Here is a 20908-nt window from a genome sequence, read left to right on the forward strand (position 1 = left end):
CAAAGGGTCTGAATATTTATGTAATGAGATATTTCAAACACACAAAAAAAAACTATTTTTACTTTGTCATCGTGAGGTATTGTGTGTAGAGTGATGAGGAAAAAAGACGTTTAGTCCATTTAAGAATAAGGCTGTAACGTTAAAAACAATTGGATAAAGGGAAGGGGTCTAAATACTTTGATGAGTCAAACGAGTTAGTGCAGAAAGGGTCAGATGCAGATAGTCTGGGTTGGTTAACTATTTAACTAACTATTTAGCAGTCTTATGGCTTAGGGTAGAAGCTGTTCAGGGCCCTGACTTGGTGCATCAGTACTGCTTGCCATGCGGTAGCAGAGAGAACAGTCTGACTTGGGCGCAGTGTCCTGCTACGTACCAGTGTGTTCTGTGCAACACATGCTTATTACTTTAGTATTCTCCCAGCACAGTGCACAATACATTGTAAAGTTAGAATCAGTTCTGCATAGGGGTAGGTAGGGGAGACAGGCCTACCCCTTCACAGACACACCCCACTCTGAGCCAGCTTGATTCTTCTCTTTCTGTCACTATCAAACTATCAAGGAATTCTGTAATCAAACAGGAATGAAAATAACTTATTCCTTCTTTTCTTTTCTTTTTTTAAGTATCTGAAAGGGGCTTTCATGGACTGCTGCATAATGTCGGTTGTCATAGCAACAGCCTCCCTCCTGGGAGGGAGGGGCTGTAGAGTGATCCCCTTAGTAACCAAGGCCACGCTGCGAATTGAGCGCGCGCGGGATTCCCCAGCACGCAGAATAGAAATGAGAGAAAGAGTTACTGTATGTTTCAGGTTGGGCATGATAATAATAGTTTTGAAGTTGGACATTGAAGGGAACAAAACGTTTCACAGTTGCAGAAAAGTGTCAAAAGATTGTGATTTTAGAGGCAGAGTTTGCAAACATTCTTGAGTTTGATTAGGCTATGTGAAATAATTACTGTGGAAAGGAGCAATTACAAAATTATAAAAAATAAAACAAATCTATATATAATATGTAATATTTATCATCTAAATATTTGTATGTTAATGCATAGACTGTAATAAAATTGAAAACAAACAAAACAGTCAATTATCTACCCAATCACAAAAAAAAATCACAAAAGCAGTATGCACTTGAATAATGTATGAAATATAGTTTATTTTTGTACATCTGCTTCGCACATCCAGTGAATGTAATATTGATGGCGTTTTAAAGCGGATTGGGTTGATGCATGTGTGTATTCCGCTGGGATTGCCTCCTTGCCTCGCTTTTTTGGCAGATTAGATATGCCTTTAAACCTGCAGCGTAGAACCAACCCACTGCTTCATTTCTCCTTAAATTGAAAGAGAAGGCAGGGGGCGCACAGTTTTTGCTCCTCTCTCGTAAATATTGCCCTGGGGATACTGACCGACAATACATACATTCTCAAACAAAACGTGAGTATTTTTCAGTTTATTCTTGGAGGGATACTCCGATATCTGTTCAATGTGTTCGTTGTTTGTTGCGTCATTGTAAATTATTGCAATTAGTTTTATCAAACGATCCATGTAGTCTCGAGCACATTCATGGGACACATGCATTATTTTTCGGAGATGGTTTCAGTAGCCTATTTCAACGTTGAAAGTTGTTTCATTGTTTCAGTTACTCTCACCACTTGCTTTATCAGCGCAAGAAAGCAATGCGTGTCATATGCAGTCTTGTTTGATTCAATATATTTGTATGGTTTGACTTGTTGTTGGCTATTCGCATGCAATTGTTGTCATATGTTTGCAAGGTCAATGTTATTCACACTACTTCACCCCTTGAATGGCTTGGTCCTTGTCCTTTTTCCCCCTGGGTTCCTTGAACAATCTAAATAAATCATTCGTTTTGAATTGAGTGCTTGGTCTGCTTGCTGTAGTGTTGACATGAAGATAACAGATATCCTTCTGTAGCCTACTGGGTATCTTGTTATTTAATGACCATTGTTTTTGTTCTGGAATTATGCCTTCTCAATTCATAAGTACATGACTTAGATCAAAGACGAATCCTTGCATTTCACTTTTTTCCCCCCAGGGTCTGTGCGCCAGGTCCTTTCTTTTCTTAATGTACTGTACCTACGGTAGAGTATGCATTGACATAAGATAATGGAGAAGAGCTGAATTGCCTAGTCTTGCTTGGCTCCTGTATGCAGACTCATGCCTCGTGAGTGATGCTGCTAACTACCATTTACAGGAGATATCTTCCTTATACAGACAGACACAACCTCCATGCACTGATCCAAGTTCAGCTTTATTATAATGGTAAAGTTTAGGATCCAGGTATAAGCTGATCCCAGAACAGTGATCAGGAGTAACCTCTGGAGGCTCTATTTTCTTCTGAGTATAAACTGGCCTGCGAACAGATGTCATGCACTGCTGTATCCTGACCTTAACAGTAGGGTGTCATTTGGCCTTGTCAGAGGTGATTTTGTCATTGGAGGGTTTGGAAGTGCCATTGTCTCTCTGATTGGGTAACATGGCATCATAGGTGAGGGATGCATGGATGAAATGCACCTGGGGCCATATGTATCAAGGGTCTCAGAGTAGGAGTGCTGACCTAGGATCAGGTCCCCTCTGTCCATGTAATGTTATTCATGGTGATCTAAAAGGCTAAACTGACCATAAATCAACACTTGATCTGTCCAGGACAGGACTAGAGTATGTAGGCCTGCGCTGGGTTAAAACTATTGATGCTATGTTAGCATTTTAGGTTATTCATTTCTTGTCCTCCTTGTTTTTGTTGCATCATTTTTTTTACTTGCAATGGTCACAATAAGTGAGTGCGTCAGCTTACTTATTTCACTACTGTCATTGTAGGTTGCTGGATAAGATGTGATGTCTATGGTTGCACGTACTACTATCTCATTTGTTGTTCTCTTTCATTTAGACTCATTCATGACGTTTGTGAGAAATCCAGGCATTCTTCCATTCACACAGTAGTTTGGTATGCTCCAGTGGACTTCACATGAATTAACCACATTGCTTCAGTCACGGCTTCACACGGCTTCATTCAATTTACATTCGTTTTCCTCAGACCCCCAGTTCCTCTAAGGAGATTGTGTCAGTGAACGCACTGTAAAGTCTTATTACATAAACTCTCTCTCTTTTTTTCTCTTTTCATCTCTCTCTCTCTTCATCTCTTTCTCTGCCTCTCTCTCAATTCAAAGGGCTTTATTGGCATGGGAAACACGTTCACATTGCCAAAGCAAGTGGAATAGATAACAAACAAAAGTGAAATAAACTGTCTGAATTTAACCGTAAACATTACGTTTCAAAAGAATAGACATTTCAAATGTTATATTATTTGCTTTGTACAGTGTTGTAACAATGTGGAAATAGTTGAAGTACGAAAAGGAAAATAAATAGACAGATAAATATAGGTTGTATTTACTATGGTGTTTGTGCTCCACTGGTTGCCATTTTCTTGTGGCAACAGGTCATAAATATTACTGCTGTGATGGCACATTGTGGTATTTCACCTAATACTGTAGATATGGGAGTTTATCAAAATTGGATTTGTTTTCAAATTCTTTGTGGTTCTGTGTAATCTGAGGGAAATATGTCTCTCCAATATGGTCACACATTTGGCAGGAGGTTAGGAAGTGCAGCTCAGTTTCCACCGCATTTTGTGGCCAGTGGGCACATAGCCTGTCTTCGCTCGAGAGCCAGGTCTGCCTACGGCAGCTTCTCTCAATAGCAAAGCTATGCTCACTGAGTCTGTACAAAGTCGAAACTTTCCTTAATTTTGGGTCAGTCACAGTAGTCAGGTATTCTGCCACTGTGTACTCTCTGTTTAGGGCCAAATAGCATTCATTTTAGCTTTGTTATTTGGTTAGTTCTTTCCAATGTGTCAAGTAATTATCTTAGGGTTTTCTCATGATTTGGCTGGGTTGAATTCTGTTGCTGTCCTGTGGCTCTGTGGGGTCTGTTTGTTTGTGAACAGAGCCCCAGGACCAGTTTGCTGAGGGGACTTTTCTCTAGGTCCATCTCTCTGTAGGTGAGGGCTTTGTTATGGAAGGTTTGGGAATCGCTTCCTTTCAGCTGGTTGTAGAATTTAATGTCTCTTTTCTGGATTCTAACAATTAGCGGGTATCGTCTCTCTCTCTCACTGTTTCTCACTCTAACCCCCCTCTCCTCCCAATCTCTTTTCTTGGATGGCTGCCCACCACACTGGCAAAGTCCTCCTTGTCACATCACTGGCTCATGAATGCAGTAACTATTTCTCAGAAACAGGAAGTAGCGTGGGACCGGTGCTGCAGTATGTTGGCAGGATGCGGGTTCCTCCTCTACTGCACCAGTGCAGTGCAGCCCCAGAGCTGGACCTGAGGGATTGTTTTGCTCTTCTCATGGCCTACATATATTGTATTTTGGGGGATTGTATATGCAGTGTTTCTCATTTCAGGAGTAGGGAGAAGTTGCCCCTAGACACAGATCTTGGGTCAGTTTAACATTTAACACAAGGTTAGGATTAGGGTTGGTAATACCCAGGGGGTGCAGGTTTTTGTTATTTCCTAGTATTAACACACCTGATTAGCTTCATCAAGAGTTTGGTGATTAGTTGATGAGTTGAATCAGATGTGAAGTGAGATAGTACTGGGCTAGAAAAAACATTTGCAACCTGGTGGTTCCCTCCAGGAATGTATTGAGAAACACTGCTACGTATATTTAGGAAGGAGGAAGGTACCAGTCACTATGCAGTTCACTCCTTTATACGGGCCCTTGTAGATTTTAAGGATCGGATGGGTATAAGAATGTTGCAATATTGCTGCATAGCCTTCTGGTTAGTTAAATGGAGTTTCTGACATATTGCTTATTAACTCATTAGATCTTAAAGGAGACATCATTAAGACTTAGTGTCTAGGTTAATCTCTCTAATGCATGTATGGAAAACACTGCATGTTGCTCAAACCATGCTTCAGTGAGGCAATATAGCCTTGCCTCCCAATCATGGCCGTATTGATTGTTTGTAGTGGCTAGGCTACTGGACAGTTGACCACTTATTGATTTATCCAGTTTGGATACAGCCTGTTGGCCCAAAAGGCTCACAACACTGGTGTCCTTTGACATTTGGTGATGGCAATGGTTGCTGCTGGAAGCCAGGCTGGTTCTGGCTGGTGGTTGTCAATGTGCAGGGTGACTAAATGGAGGTAATTGGTTGCAACACACACGCTCACAAATCAGACACACACCCACACACGCAAATACCCACTCACAACAAGTGTATTTCCCAGTCATACCAGTAGGAGATGTCAATGGCTCACAAAAGGAGCATGAGCTCATGAGTCAATGCATGAAATGCACCATTGTACCGAAAGTCTCCCACACACACCTTCACAACAACAAATTAGATGGTTATCTAGGGTCAGTTTTGCATTTCCCACAGTAATGGTTAATGTAAGGATTGGGGGAGGGGAAGCTCATCCTAGATCTGTACTGTAGCTAGGTGAAACTTCACCCCAGAGTATGATGGAGATGCTGGAGATTCTCTTGCTGTTTGTGATGCTGTTTATTATGAGTGACACACACACACACTGGAGAAGTTGAAGTACATTTTGATATAGTGGTGCTGGAGACGTAGCAGCATATCATTCACGGGTGGCCTACTACCCTCTGTACTGTATTACATGCATACAGACTATCCTACCGATCCTCGACTTCGGCGATGTCATTTACAAAATAGCCTCCAACACTCTACTTAGACTGCATCCAGTTTGCTATCACAGTGCCACCTGTTTTGTCACCAAAGCCCCATATATGCTCTCTTCGGCTGGCCCTCGCTACATATTCGTCATCAGAACCACTGGTTCCAGGTCATCTATAAGACTTTGCTAGGTAACGCCCCGCCTTATCTGAGCTCACTGGTCACCCTAACAACACTGCGCTCCAGCAGGTATTTCTCACAGGTCATCCCCAAAGCCAACACCTCGTTTGGCCGCCTTTCCTTCCAGTTCTCTGCTGCCAATGACTAGAACAATTTGCAAAAATCGCTAAAGTTGGAGACTTATATCTCCCTCACTAACTTTAAGCATCGGCTATCTGAGCAGCTCACCGATCGCTGCAGCTCTACACAGCCCATCTGTAAATAGCCCATCCAACTACCTACCTCATCCCCATATTGTTTTTATTTACTTTTTTGCTCTTTTGCACCCCAGTATTACTACTTGCACATCATCATAATTTTTCACATCTATCACTCAAGTGTTCATTTTCTAAATTGTAATTACTTTGCTACTATGGCCGTTATTGCCTTACCTCCTTACTCCATTTGCACACACTGTATATAGATTTTTCTATTGTATTATTGACTGTACTTTTGTTTATCCCATGTGTAACTCTGTGTTGTTCTTTTGTGCACTGCTTTGCTTTATCTTGACCAGGTCGCAGTTGTAAATGAGAACTTGTTCTCAACTGGCCTAAAAACATAAATACAGTTGAAGTCGGAAGTTTACATACACCTTAGCCAAATGCATTTGAACTCAGTTTTTCACAATTCCTGACTTTTAATCCTCGTAAAAATTCCCTGTCTTAGGTCAGTTAGGATCACCACTTTATTTTAAGAATGTGACATGTCAGAATAATAGTAGAGTTATTTATTTCAGCTTTTATTTCTGTCATCACATTCCCAGTGGGTTAGAAGTTTACATATACTCAATTACTATTTGGTAGCATTGCCTTTAAATTGTTTAACTTGGGTCAAATGTTTTGGGTTGCCTTCCACAAGCTTACCACAATAAATTGGGTGAATCTTGGCCCATTCCTCCTGACAGAGCTGGTGTAACTGAGTCCGGTTTGGAGGCATCCTTGCCTGCACATGCTTTTTCAGTTTTGCCCACACATTTTCTATGGGATTGAGGCCAGGGCTTTGTGATGGCCACTCCAATACCTTGACTTTGTTGTCTTTAAGCCATTTTGCCACAACTTTGGAAGTATGCTTGGGGTCATTGTCAGACCCTTCTGCGACCAAACTTTAACTTGAGATGTTGCTTAAATATATCCACATAATTTTCCTGCCTCATGATGCCATCTATTTTGTAAAGTGCACAAGGCCCTCCTGCAGCAAAGCACCCCCACAACATGATGCTGCCACCCCTATACTTTATGGTTGGGATGGTGTTCTTCGGCTTGCAAGCCTCCCCCTTTTCCCTCCAAACATAACGATGGTCATTATGGCCAAACAGTTCGATTTTTGTTCCATCAGACCAGAGGACATTTCTCCAAAAAGTACGATCTGTGTGCAGTTGCAAACCGTAATCTGTCTTTTTCATGGCGGTTTTGGAGCAGTGGCTTCTTCCTTGCTGAGCATCTTTTCAGGTTATGTTGATATAGGACTTGTTTTACTGTGGATATAGATACTTTTGTACCTGTTTCCTCCAGCATCTTCACAAGGTCCTTTGCTGTTGTTCTGTGATTGATTTGAACTTTTCGCACCAAAGTATCATCTCTAGGAAACAGAATGCGTCTCCTTCCTGAGTGGTATGACGGCTGCGTGGTCCCGTGGTGTTTATACTTGCGCACTATTGTTTGTACAGATGAATGTTGTATCTTCCTGCATTTGGAAATTGCTACCAAGGATGAACCAGACTTGTGGAGGTCTACAATTGCTTTTCTGAGGTCTTGGCTGATTTCTTTTGATTTCCCCTTGATGTCAATCAAAGAGGCACTGAGTTTGAAGGTAAGCTTTGAAATACATCCACTGGTACACCTCCAATTGACTCAAATGATGTCAATTAGCCTATCAGAAGCTTCTAAAGCCATGACATCATTTTCTGGAATTTTCCAAGCTGTTTAAAGGCACAGTCAACTTAGTGTATGTAAACTTCCGACTTCAACTGTAAATGCGCGTATACACACACACACACACACACACACAATATCTTGTTTCCATGGCACCCATAATTTATTGGTGTGATGTGGTGGCTGGTAAAATGTACCCTGAAAAGGTGGCTCGTAATTGTTTACAGTCAGAGAAGCAATAGAGTAGATTTAGGACAAGTGACTGAACTGATGAGTTGTCTTAGCGAAGAAGATAAATGGATGAGCTATGCCTGACCTCAATGCTGTATCGAGGATAATTGTGTGTGTGTGTGTGTTTGCTTGTCTGTGTGTGTGTTTTTCTGTCTGTCTGTACATGTCTAGGTCTGTGTGTGCGTACTGTAGTTCCAGGGCTCTCATCTTGCAACCAATCCAAGCATGAAATAGCATGTAAGCTCTCTGGCAACTCATCTCATCCTCTCCGGGTTCAATGCTAACAGAGTCTGCTACAGCTCTCTGTCTGCATCCCAAATGGGTTCTGCCCAAAAGTAGTGCACTAAATTTGGGACGCAGCCTCTGTTTCTCTCTCCAAGCAGATTTATACCAACTCCCTTCTCTTATCTCATCTTCCGCTGAGGCCAACATACGTGAACTTTAATTCATTGAAGTGCTCCTACCCACTGAATCCTGATCAGATATTGTTCCATCCACATTATGGGGATTATTATTTTGTATGTGAAATGGTGATTCTAGGAGTTCGTCTCAATAGTCTAATGTGGATTCCTCTCGTTGGTTCCTTTTCCTATTTTGTTCTAATCTCCACTGACTGTGGTGAACGTATTATTTTTGTATATAAAAAAATATATACATACACTGCTCAAAAAAATAAAGGGAACACTAAAACTACACAATGTAACTCCAAGTCAATCACACTTCTGTGAAATCAAACTGTCCACTTAGGAAGCAACACTGATTGACAATAAATGTCACATGCTGTTGTGCAAATGGAATAGACAACAGGTGGAAATTATAGGCAATTAGCAAGACACCCCCAATAAAGGAGTGGTTCTGCAGGTGGTGACCAGACCACTTCTCAGTTCCTTTGCTTCCTGGCTGATGTTTTGGTCACTTTTGAATGCTGGCGGTGCTTTCACTCCAGTGGTAGCATGAGACGGAGTCTACAACCCACACAAGTGGCTCAGGTAGTGCAGCTCATCCAGGATGGCACATCAATGCGAGCTGTGGCAAGAATGTTTGCTGTGTCTGTCAGCGTAGTGTCCAGAGCATGGAGGCGCTACCAGGAGACAGGCCAGTACATCAGGAGACGTGGAGGAGGCCGTAGGAGGGCAACAACCCAGCAGCAGGACCACTACCTCCGCCTTTGTGCAAGGAGGAGCAGGAGGAGCACTGCCAGAGCCCTGCAAAATGACCTCCAGCAGGCCACAAATGTGCATGTCTACTCAAACGGTCAGAAACAGACTCCATGAGGATGGTATGAGGGCCTGACGTCCACAGGTGGGGGTTGTGCTTACAACCCAACACCGTGCAGGACGTTTGGCATTTGCCAGAGAACACCAAGATTGGCAAATTCGCCACTGGCGCCCTGTGCTCTTCACAGATGAAAGCAGGTTCACACTGTGCACATGTGACAGAGTCTGGAGACGCCGTGGAGAACGTTCTGCTGCCTGCAACATCCTCCAGCATGACCGGTTTGGCAGTGGGTCAGTCATGGTGTGGGGTGGCATTTCTTTGGGGGGCCGCACAGCCCTCCATGTGCTCGCCAGAGGTAGCCTGACTGCCATTATGTACCGAGATGAGATCCTCAGACCCCTTGTCAGACCATATTCTGGTGCAGTTGGTCCTGGGTTCCTCCTAATGCAAGACAATGCTAGACCTCATGTGGCTGGAGTGTGTCAGCAGTTCCTGCAAGAGGAAGGCATTGCTGCTATGGAGTGGCCCGCCCGTTCCCCAGACCTGAATCCAATTGAGCACATCGGGGACATCATGTCTTATGCTTTAGTCCAGGTCTGGGAGGAGATCCCTCAGGAGACCATCCGCCACCTCATCAGAAGCATGCCCAGGCATTGTAGAGAGGTCATACAGGCACGTGGATGCCACACACACAACTGAGCCTCATTTTGACTTGTTTTAAGGACATTACATCAAAGTTAGATCAGCCTGTAGTGTGGTTTTCCACTTTAATTTTGAGTGTCACTCCAAATCCAGACCTCCATGGGTTGATAAATTTGATAAATTCTATTGATAATTTTTCTGTGATTTTGTTGTCAGCACATTCAACTATGTAAAGAAAAAAGTATTTAATAATATTTCATTCATTCAGATCTAGGATGTGTTATTTTGGTGTACCTTTTATTTTTTTGAGCAGTGTATATTATCCCTATCCCTCTTCGGGGGACAAGTATCTTAGTTTTTTTTACAGCTTCTTTGCTACATATACATACATTTTACATACATGGTGCTTTTATATATAATAACAATACATACATTGCAATCCAAGATGGCGTAGCAGTCAGACGTCTTTGTCCTGTCGTGTCCCTTGTATATATCGTTATACATATTTTTCTAAATACTGTCCTGCAACCCGCCTCACCCAATGTGGCGTGGATCTGCTTTTTTTTTCTCCTAAAGTATTTATATTTACTTGGGATCTGGAATCCCTCAACTGAAGCTAGCCAGCTAACTACCAGCTATCAGTCAGCAAACCATTGCCAGCGGTCATCAGCTAACCTTCAGCTCGGAAAGCTCTCGTCAGTTCGAACAGCGTGACTCTCACCAGAGCATAACGGACCTGTTATTTTTATCCCCAGATTCCTACCGCAAACTGAACATTTTCATCTGGATCTTCACAACTAGCTAACTGCAATCCCGGATTACTACTCCTGGCTATCGTTTCCATCCCAGAGCAAGCTTCAAGCTTGTAGCTTGAAGCTAGCCCGGCCAGGGCTCCTGTGCTACCACCGAAGTATACTCCTGGGCTACAATATCCGGACTCCTTCTACAGCCGGTACGGGGCATGGAACCCCGCAGATCCCCTACGACTGGAATACCTACATAATCTGCCTGAGGACTCCCAACAGACCCCTCAGGTGTGATGCCCGCTGAAGGCCCATTATGCTAACCAGCTAGGCCTGCTAGTTACCTAGAGCTACTTGGAACCCTACTAATTCCACGACTGGTCTATCGATGTCACCGCACGAAGAGGCAAAAACAGACTTACCCCCATCGCGACGTCCCCCAAAGGCTAACTTTCTAGCCCCTGCTATCTGCTTGCTTGCTAACCCGGTCGGCTAACTGCTAGCTTGCCTGCCCGGTCTGCTAACTGCTAGCCCCTGCTAACTGCTTGCTAACCCGGCCTGCTAACTGCTAGCTTGCCCCGGTCTGCTAACTGCTAGTTTCCGGCCTGCTAACTGCTAGCTTACCTGCCCGGTCTTTAACTGCTAGCCCATGCTAACTGCTTGCTTGCTAACCCGGCCTGCTAACTGCTAGCTTACCCCGGTCTACTAGCTGCTAGCTTGTTTAGCCCTGGCCTACTAACTGTTAGCTTGTTAGCATCGGCCTGCTAACTGTCTGAATCGCTGTGTCCCCAGCCAGCCCAACCACTCACTGGACCCATATGTTCACTTGGCTACGCATGCCTCTCTCTAATATAAATATGCCTTGTCCATTACTGTCCTGTTTAGTGATTACTGTCTTATTTCACTGTAGAGCCTCGAGCCCTGCTCAATATGCCTTAACCAACCATGTTGTTCCACCTCCTACATATGTGATGACATCACCTGGTTTAAACATCTCTAGAGACTATATCTCTCTCTTAATTACTCAATGCCTAGGTTTACCTCCAATGTACTCACATCCTACCTTACCTTTGTCTGTACACTATGCCTTGAATCTATGCTATCGTGCCCAGAAACCTGCTCCTTTTACTGTCTGTTCTGAACGTGCTAGACGGCCAGTTCGTATAGTCTTTAGCCGTACCCTTATCCTACTTCTCCTCTGTTCCTCTGGAGATGTGGAGGTTAATCCAGGTCCTGCAGTGCCTAGCTCCACTCCCACCCCCCAGGTGCTCTCATTTGTTGACTTCTGTAAATGTAAAAGACATGGTTTCATGCATGTTAACATTAGAAGCCTACTCCCTAAGTTTGTTTTACTCACTGCTTTAGCACACTGCCAACCCAGATGTCTTAGCCGTGTCTGAATCCTGGCTTAGGAAAACCACCAAATACCTTAATTTCCTTTCCTAACTATAACATTTTCCGCCAAGATAGAACTGCCAAAGGGGGCGGTGTTGCAATCTACTGCAGAGATAGCATGCAGTTCTGTATTATCTAAGTCTGTACCCAAACAATTTGAGCTTCTACTCCTAAAAATTCACCTTTCCAGAAACAAGTCTCTCACTGTTGCCGCTTGCTATAGACCTCCCTCTGCCCCCAGCTGTGCCCTCGATACCATATGTGAATTGATTGCCCCCCATCTATTTTCTGAGCTTGTGCTACTAGGTGACCTAAACTGGGACATGCTTAACAAGTATAACTTATGTATGAGTGAAGCTTTAATATTTAATAATTTCAGCCCCCCAAACAAATATTCATTATATGAATAGGTACGTTTAATTTTGTCTGGCTCAGCATTCCAAATAAAATGAAACATTGTTTTGCTTATATGATTTTAAACATCATCTGGAGTAGGCAATGCCATTAGTCAGTAAGTAAACTGTGATAGTTTTGTCAAATCAATATAATTTTTCCATAAATGGACAACCTCTCCAAAATCGTATCTATTTTTGTTAACTTTCTATTGAAATTAATTGTGTTAAGTTCATTTATATTTTATTGTTTTTTTTTACGATCCAATACGTAATATGGTAGGTTTTAATCCAGAGAGACTAGAAAAGTGACTTAGAATCATCAGCATACATTGACACTTGTTTTTATCCCTTGGATTTCTAACTCCATGATGTTCTTGTTGGATCTAATTTTAATAGCTAGCATTTCAATAGCCATAATAAATAGATATGGAGACAATGGACAGCCTTGTTTTACTCCTCTTTACTCCTCAATACTTCCTGAGAAGTAACCATTGTTTACTATTTTACATCTGGGGTTGATGTATATAAGAGTTTCACCAAAATGTATTCCAGAAATTTACAGTGGGGAGAACAAGTATTTGATACACTGCCGATTTTGCAGGTTTTCCTACTTACAAAGCATGTAGAGGTGTGTATTTTTTTTATCATGGGTACACTGTGAGAGACGGAATCTAAAACAAAAGTCCAGAAAATCACATTGTATGATTTTTAAGTAATTCATTTGCATTGCGATATTCTCCAGCCTGTGCCCATGGTCCCTTGCCGTCCAGAATCTCCTCCCAAGTCCAGGAGTCCTGCGATCGCTGCTGCTGCCCGTTATCACGCTGCTTGGTCCCTTGGTGGTGGGTGTTTCTGTAATGGATCTCATCCTCTTCTGAGGAGGAGTAGCGAGAAGGATCGGAGGACCAATTTGCAGAGTTGTAAGTGTCCCTAATATTTATTAAAATACACAAACTGAACACTACGAAATACAAAACAATAAACGTGAAATTAACGAAACAGTCCCGTGAACACAAACACAGAAGACAAACACCCACAACCCAAAAGTGAAACCCAGGCTACCTAAGTACGATTCTCAATCAGGGGCAACAATTGACAGCTGCCTCTGATTGAGAACCATACTAGGCTGAACTCAAAAACCAACATAGAAAAACAAACAGACTGCCCACCCAGACTGCCCACCTAAATGTGTTAATTTTACATTATTAATATTATTTATCATTAAGAAATAAATCCTTACAGTTAACATCATTCAGTGGAAATGGAGACTGAAAAGAAACATGCTTAAAATATTTTGCTTCCTCTTTCAAAATATAATTTGGTGAATCATGGATAACTCCATAATTTGTAACGTGTTTCTGTGTTGAAAATGTTTGCATTTTTCCATCCAATTCACCTTATTTTTGTAATACATTACACTTGATTGTTCTTGAATAAGTACCTCCATTTCTTTTAGTTTTTCCTCTAACCTATTTTGTGTCTCTATAATACAGTTTCCATTACCATCTACCTGCACTGTTACCTCCTCTTTACTTTATTAGTCTAATCTCTTTTGACCTAAACTGTTTTTGTTTTAATGATGAGTATTGCCTTCAATCGCCTCTAAAAGTACATTTGAAAGTGTCCCATACAATAAGGGGATCTGCTGTACCTATGTTGCACAAAAAAATATATATATTATGAATTATTTTGTCTTAGCTAAGAACAAATTGTCATCCAGTAGTCTTTGATTACATTTCCAATATCCCCGCCCACATGGAAATTCTCTTAAGAGTTTTTGGAGGCCAATTAGATGGTGGTCTGATCGCATTCGGTCTCCTATTAATACTTTTTAAAACTTTTGATGCCAGCAAGAACGAGACTAGGAAGTAATGAAGACGTCTAGCTTGATTAAGCCTCCTCCGTGTATATCTCACTAGGTCAGGGTTTTTCACCTTCCATATATCCACTAGTTCTAATGTATCCATGATCTTTGTGATCTCCTTAAGTGCCTGAGGGTAATGGTTTGTAGAATGACTTCCGTTATGATCCATTGAGGTACTTAAAACCATATTATGTTCTCCCACCATAATAATAGATTATTTTGTTGCTTGTGAGCTCAATAGATTATTATATATATTTTTGAAAAAGTGTGGAGCATCATTATTTGGCCCATATAGATTAATTAGCTAGATCTGTTTTTGGTCCAATAGCATATTCTAAGTAATCCATCTTCCTTGCACATCTGTTTGCACAATCGGATCAAAATGTGTTTTAATTAGTATAATCACCCCTTTTGAGTGTCTTTGCCCATGACAAAAATATATTTCTCCCTCCCAGTACTTTTTCCACCCAACCTCATCTATATTTGTATTTGTAGTTTCCTGTAAACAATAGATATGATATTTTTCTGTTTTAGCCATCTAAAAATTGATCTTTTTTTATGATCTGCTAAGCCATTACAATTATAACTTGCTATACTTATTTTCCCACTTACCATAATGATACCCAAGTTTCAATTATATTTACCACAACCAATGTTTTTAAACTTACCATTAAAAAGCACCATGATGATTAAGTGTCCATATAGTTGTACCATAATAATTTGCACTGCTAAGCATACTGTAGCTGCAACTTTGTAAACCTCCAATTGTCCTAATATTACACCCACTAAAACCTCCCCCCATATCTAGGTCTGTTGTCACTAAGACCATCAGACCATCTCCCTGACTCATGACACACCTCATTATATCCTTTTGTATTCCGACAAAAAAAGGAAGAAAGATTCTAATGGCCGCTAATGACTGCAAGTCAAAATTTCACATTATATCTTCTTGTATCGTGCCATGGCTGTGCCAGAGCCGACCACAAGCCAACCCTGGGCACTCCCTTATGGGAAGGCATACTAATAAGTTCTACTCACAGTCGATTCCGACAAAGCCACGGCACGACAGCCAAGAAAACAACATGCAATACTGACAATCCAGAGCAAGTAAACCTGTAAATCCACCCACCCTACACATTAAGTTTTTTATTCCAGGGTCATTCCAGGGTCATCACCTCGGCTGTTTTACACATTGTACACCATGTTCGGCATGATCACTCAACTGTCTTTCACACTTGCTGTTGTATCCCAGTAAGTGTATGTTTGTTATATAGAATGACCAGTGGACATTATCAGAGAAGCCCTTCTACCATCTATTAACACAGAGGCCAGCTAGGCTGTACGCAAACCTCTGAGTCAATCAAGTACACTCTGTCCTGATGTACAGGGTCTTAATCCCTTTAAGTGAGGGTGGAAGTGGTTAGGGAGGAAACAAATGCATTTGGTGATTGCTGCAGGCATTATTAGGCTCTGCCAATAGCATTTCAGTAGGAGGGAGAGGAAATTCCCCAAGGGCAGGTCTGTGGCATAGGGAAATATTGGCTAGAGAGTATGTGTGTGTGTGTGGTGTTTTTTTTTTTTGAAGGGGGGGAGATGGGGCTAGGGATCTCTGTATTTTTCTCGGTCTGTATGTCTGTCTGCATACATGTATTTTATGTTTGTTTGTGTGTGTTGACAACATGAGTGATTCTTTCATTGTCCTGTGCGGTGCTGCAGTTCCAATGGCAGGGCTGTGAGAGATGGGGAGATTGAAGGATATTTAAGAGGAAGGCTTTGTTGGCATCAGTGGCACCAGACCCAAACAGGATAGACTGAGTTAGCCTTACTGCCCTCTGTGCAGAGAGTGGTCCTTCTGCTGTCTGACATATACACTCACACAGCACTGTTCACCAGACTCTTGCTGTTTTTTCAAGACCCCAGGGAGCTTCAGTGAGTGGCATGTTATTATGACCAGTGCTCCTTTGATCCTGGTGATTTGTAGGTAAAGTCATTTTGAGGAAGTAGTATATCTCTCCACCGTGCCTTAACATCCTATCTTTGTTTGGGGAGATTTCTCCCTGCCCTTGTTCACTCCTCTTCACACATATGAGTAGAAGGGAGCATCTTTCTGGAATGAAACCCCCAGCCATGCTCATCTGGGTGTCATTGCGTCATCGCTGTTGTTTACAAAGCTGTGGACCACAAACCACAAGGCTCCTTTGACAACCTGTTGGTTAATGAAAAAATAAATAACCTACAATGTTTAACCTTACATAAGGGGTGTCAAACTCATTTCCCAGAGTTCTGTGTTTCTGCTGGTGTTTGTTATTTCCTTTCAATTTGTGTCCAGTTAAGATCTAGACAACAAGGAGGCGGATTCCTAACTATTCAATTACCTTAAATGGTCAATCAATGGCAAGGGAGTGAGGGAAAACGTGCAGACACTCCGCCTTCCAGGATTTGAGTTTGACCCCTGCCTTAGACAAACAAGCAGAGAGTGAACATTTGGGACAGCCAAATAATATGAATAAAAAAAATGGTGCTCAATTTGCACTCTACTGTATTTTAGCATGCATTTCATGAGTATGGTCTTTTAGTGAAGACTTTGCAAGAAGTGATAACATAATTCTCAATTGGCACAACTTTAGTCAATAGTCTGCATATTCATTCATCATCCACTAGTGTTTTGCTCCAGGCCTTGTGAGGCCAACAACACTTCAGCTTTTAGCTCTGTAGTGGCTTTGCTTCCTGATCAATAACTGTGCTCAGACTGCACACACAACTATACCAATGTGACTCAGTACTTTTCCAAAGGATGCTGGGATGTCAGCTGGGTAGTGTTCTTGGTGTATGTTCATTAGACACCAATCTGAAGAAATGGGACTGAAACTGGGAGAGAAATTTGATTTGACTTGAACTCCAATAAAAAAATGTTTTTGTTGTTTTCTGTTACAAAATGTTTCGCCACATTGTGCCCTCATGAACACGACCCAAGAAGATGCTGGAGGGGCCTGGTACTGGACTCCTAGGGCCCTGTTCCATTTTGTCCACTAGACCCTTCCCTTAGCCCCCACCTCTGCTATTCACAGATCTGAAATGACTTGATCAGTGAAAACAGTAGGCCTAATAGTGCTAATTAACATAGCCTATTTAGTGAGATAGGGGCCATTGCCGTATTGCTTCCACTTATCCAGTCCGTCCACATCTGTGAACACTGAATGGGTAAGAATATGGGGTAAAGGCTAGGGACTTAAATGGAACCGAATCCAAAACACTCCCTGTCGATTTAATAATCTACTGATAAAGGCCTTTTCCACAAAGGACTAGCTTTTCTACTTTATTGCCCCTAACTTAACAACCTCTTGAACCATACTTTTCCCCAGCCTCAGGGGCTTTGCTTACTATTTAGTACTGTTTTGCTCACTTTGGTTCTTGTATTCATTTTCTCTGGTATAATTCAAAGCATCCCGCTGGCCTGCCATATAATATAACAAACAAATGGAAGATGCATGCAAAGAGCAGTAAAGGTTGATTCTCTTTTCCTGTTTCTCCATTAAAAGACTGCTGTTGCGGCAAGGCTGAAGTTAGTTATTGGACACCACTTTGTGTAAATACCTTTATAAATACATTACTACCATATTGTTTCTATTACAACGACATACTAATCTCTGGTTAGTGAATGGTTGGCCAAAATATTTGTTTTTTTTGTCCAACCATTTCCTCAGACCTATCATCAGAGGTGTGTAGAAGACCATGGAACCGTAATGGGGGAGAACTCAACAACCGCTTGTTTGGTTTTGAGGGCTAATGGAGCGTGCAGATATTTTTACCGCCACTCTTCACCGGAGACTTTATGTAGAAGACCTGAAGTTTAAACCAGTTATTTACCTCAGCAATGACAAATGCAATGTTGTTGTTTTTTAGGCACTGGAAAAGGTGTCTGATTCATTCAGTACTGTTCTATATACATACATTTATGTCAAATGGGTTCCCTATGCTGGTTCCACATCTTATGACAATGCATTTATTATGTACGGTATTGTAGTACTTTTACCTTGGGTTGAATAGAACTTAAATAAATAGATTTACTATATTTCATCTGGTGAGTCAGTATAAAACACAAACACCATTGTAAATACAAATATTACCATCCCTTTCTAACCATGCAGAACATGCTCTTCTAAAACATGACATTCAAATCATGAGTGGCTTCCGGCATGTTCTGTTTGTTTCCCCCCTCTCCTCTACTCCTGTTACACATCCCTTACTCTCTCCCTCCTTATCTAGTGAAGTCTGTTGTTTTCTGCCTGTAACGCCTCTGGCCCTGTGGGGCTACAAGCCAAACACACACACACACACACACACACACACACACACGTGACCACCCCCAAGCCTCACTGAGCTCTGTGATTGGTCAATGCCTCTCCCCTGACAGTGATGCCCCTCCTCCCTCCTGCTGCGCTCAGCTGGTGGCTTCTCTGTCAGTCTGTTTGCATTATCGTAACAGCTCCAGCCTCTCACACACATACGCTCCCTCACATACACACACACCGTGTCAGAGATGAGACGGATTATGTGACAGGGAGATCTGTGTGGACGTTCTCACATACCGAGAGGGAAGAGAGAAGAGCTAGAAACAGAACAGCCATGGAGTTCAAGTAAGTGGTGTTTTCTGGGCTTGGAGAAGGGAGGATGGAGAGAGAAGGGAAAAATTAGGGACATTGACAGAGAGAAATTAAGAAGGGAGGAAGTTGTATTATCTGCATAGTGTATCCTTTGGGTGGATAGTTGGATATGTGGTGAAGTCTGTCTACGTCACTAACTGTGTGTCTCTGTAGGTCTGCCCCTCTAACACAAACAGTCAGAGATAATTAGTTGACTAGACACATGCAATGTCAAGGGAAAGATCCATAGGTGACATCCTCATTTCACTCAAATACCTTCTCTTGAAATATTACTGGAACTATTTTCTTGAATAGTAACATCCTATCACAACACTATGAGCAATGGTTTGGTGGCTGAATGTTGAACTTAGATCTTACTGTGTGTACACTGTGTTTTTGTGTGTGTGTGTGTGTGTGTGTGTGTGTACACTGTCTGTGTGTGTGCATTCGTTTACAGTATTTTTGTTTGTCAGGTGTTTGACACTTGCAGTTGTTCTCCCATTGTGTGTGTGTGTGTGTGTGTGTGTGTGTGTGTGTGTGTGTGTTTATCAGCGTGGGCAGGCTGTAGACTGACGCCCATGCGAGGAAACCAGACACTGATGATACATTGATAGGAGGAGGGCTGTGAGAGTGTGGCTTGTATCCCAAATGGCACAATTGTCCCTATATAGTGCACTACTTTTGCCCAGAGCCATATGGGTCCTGGTCAAAAGTAGTACACTAAATAGGGGGGCTCTGGTCAAAACTAGTGCACTACATTGGGAAGAGGGTACCATTTGGGACAAGACCTGTGTATCAATTGCTGGGGTGATGAAACTTGATATCTGGGGGTTGCACTGGTCCACTGTTCATCATGCAGACAGTTCTGGGCAGCATATATAGGCTACAATGGGTGTGAGGCTCTGTAGCGAGTCAAGCCCTGAAATCTTAAGTGGGTTATGATGCGATACAATCAAATTCCATATATTATAATTGGAATGAAATATGCTATTTTTAAAGATAAACTCCCATTATCTTGCTTAGAATATATTTGTGAATTAATGAACTATTTTAGTGAGGTCTGCTTTGTATTTCATCTTATTCAATTACATTTCCTTTGCCCATTTCCTTTATTGTTCCATGAACTGTTTTCTTTATATCTATCTGATAATCTGTTGGTTGATTATTGAGTCAAGTGGTTTATATTGTGTTCATGTTAGCTCTGAAACATTTAGCCTTTTTATTTGCATTTAGCTAATACATCTGTGGTTGAGTGTGCTAAGGGATAGTTTGCGTCAAAAACATAACATGCTCAACTCATTAGCGCACGTTCAGTACAGAGAAAGAACTATCTTGAAAACTTGACTGCTGGCGTGCACTGTTTTGGGGGATAGTATTAGCAGTGGACTAATGAACAAAATACCAAAAGACGTTTTTTCAGTAAAGTGATCCTTTAACAGTACTGCTTCTCAGTCTCACATATTTATTTCGTGGTATGGCTGACTGCTCAGTGAGGGCTGAAATGGGAAGTGTATCTGACTCTGGTTGACAGATGTGCAAAGTCCATGTTTTCTGTTGCACTGACGCTAGCACAGTTGTACTCTGTAATTTAAGGTGACTGGAACACACACACATATATATATATATTACTGACTCTTCTCATTGACATATCTGCTATCCTCAGACAGTGCTGTCGCTAGATGTGTAGAGTGAGTGTTATTGTCATGGACAGAGCACTTATGAAAAAGACAGGCCTTCACAGATACAAAGCCAGCAAAGAGGACAAACAATGTTCAACACTGAGTTCAAAGAACAGTAGGCAATGTTTGAGTATTCTTCTCAGTAAAGCACGCATACCGGTATATAGCTATATTCCTCTGACTACCAGGGAGTGGGAGAAGAGATGCAGTATATTGAGCATTTGGAACATTCCCTGAACTACTAGGGGTCAATATTGCCCAGCAGGCACAAAACATGGCTGCCATGGCATTATGTAACAACATCCAACAGCATCAGGATGCCTTTTGGTTTAAACCGCAATGACCAAAGCC

The 20908-nt window shown here is 41.9% G+C and overlaps 1 protein-coding gene across 3 annotated transcripts in view; it reads left to right on the forward strand.

Moving 5' to 3' along the window:
• The first annotated feature begins 1410 nt into the window (after positions 1-1410).
• trim2a (tripartite motif containing 2a) overlaps positions 1411-20908 on the forward strand; it is a 62135-nt gene continuing 42637 nt past the window's right edge. For 2 of the 3 annotated variants that reach the window (XM_064926005.1, XM_064926008.1), the window contains exon 1: positions 18704-18872. The gene's annotated coding sequence lies outside the window, so the exon portion shown is untranslated. Of the gene's footprint in view, positions 1430-18703; positions 18873-20908 lie in introns of those variants that run through there. The other variant, XM_064926007.1, reaches the window with a different exon arrangement.

Source organism: Oncorhynchus masou, chromosome 20 (assembly GCF_036934945.1).
Source record: "Oncorhynchus masou masou isolate Uvic2021 chromosome 20, UVic_Omas_1.1, whole genome shotgun sequence".
NCBI classification, from domain to species: Eukaryota; Metazoa; Chordata; class Actinopteri; order Salmoniformes; family Salmonidae; genus Oncorhynchus; species Oncorhynchus masou.